This window comes from Cottoperca gobio, unplaced genomic scaffold, assembly GCF_900634415.1.
Source record: "Cottoperca gobio unplaced genomic scaffold, fCotGob3.1 fCotGob3_512arrow_ctg1, whole genome shotgun sequence".
Lineage (NCBI taxonomy): Eukaryota > Metazoa > Chordata > Actinopteri > Perciformes > Bovichtidae > Cottoperca > Cottoperca gobio.
Window position 1 is genome coordinate 45,001 of NW_021167047.1, and position 1,201 is coordinate 46,201.

Sequence of the window (1,201 nt, forward strand, 5' to 3'; positions counted from 1 at the left end):
TTACACCCTCTGTCCTTAGACCCTCTGTCCTTAGACCCTCTGTCCTTAGACTCTCTGTCTTTAGACCCTCTGTCCTTACACCCTCTGTCCTCAGACCCTCTGTCCTTAGACCCTCTGTCCTTAGACCCTCTGTCCTTAGACTCTCTGTCCTTAGACCCTCTGTCCTTAGACCCTCTGTCCTTAGACCCTCTGTCCTTACACCCTCTGTCCTTAGACCCTCTGTCCTTAGACTCTCTGTCTTTAGACCCTCTGTCCTTACACCCTCTGTCCTCAGACCCTCTGTCCTCAGACCCTCTGTCCTTAGACTCTCTGTCTTTAGACCCTCTGTCCTTAGACCCTCTGTCCTTAGACCCTCTGTCCTTACACCCTCTGTCCTCAGACCCTCTGTCCTCAGACCCTCTGTCCATAGACCCTCTGTCCTTAGACCCTCTGTCCTTAGACCCTCTGTCCTTAGACTCTCTGTCTTTAGACCCTCTGTCCTTACACCCTCTGTCCTCAGACCCTCTGTCCTCAGACCCTCTGTCCTTACACCCTCTGTCCTTACACCCTCTGTCCTTAGACCCTCTGTCCTTAGACCCTCTGTCCTTACACCCTCTGTCCTCAGACCCTCTGTCCTCAGACCCTCTGTCCTTAGACCCTCTGTCCTTAGACCCTCTGTCTTTAGACCCTCTGTCTTTAGACCCTCTGTCCTTACACCCTCTGTCCTTACACCCCATAATTAAGACCCCATAATTAAAGGGGGAAAATGGAAGAAACCTCAGGGAGAGACTGAGGAGGGATCCCTCTCCCAGGACGGACAGACGTGCAATAGATGTCGTGTGTACAGGATAAACAACATAGTACAAATACAACAGAAAGTTTGGATGAATCCAGGAAAATGTCAGAAAGGCTTCCCGTTGTCCAGCAGGACCAGGTCAGCAGGCGCTGTCACGATTCATGATCCTGACGTAAACTTTATCAGTGGCAACCTGCCACATGAGACACAGAAACTCCGGGGATGATGCCCCGGATGATGAGTTAGTAACATACATTTACATAAATGCATACAGATAGAGAGGGAGAAGAAGAGAGGGAGGGGAGGAGAGAGGAAGAGAAGGAGAGCAGGGAGGTGTCCCCTAGCAGTCTAAGCCTATAGCAGCATAACTAGGGGCTGATCCAGGGCAAACCTGAGCCAGCCCTAACTATAAGCTTTATCAAAAAG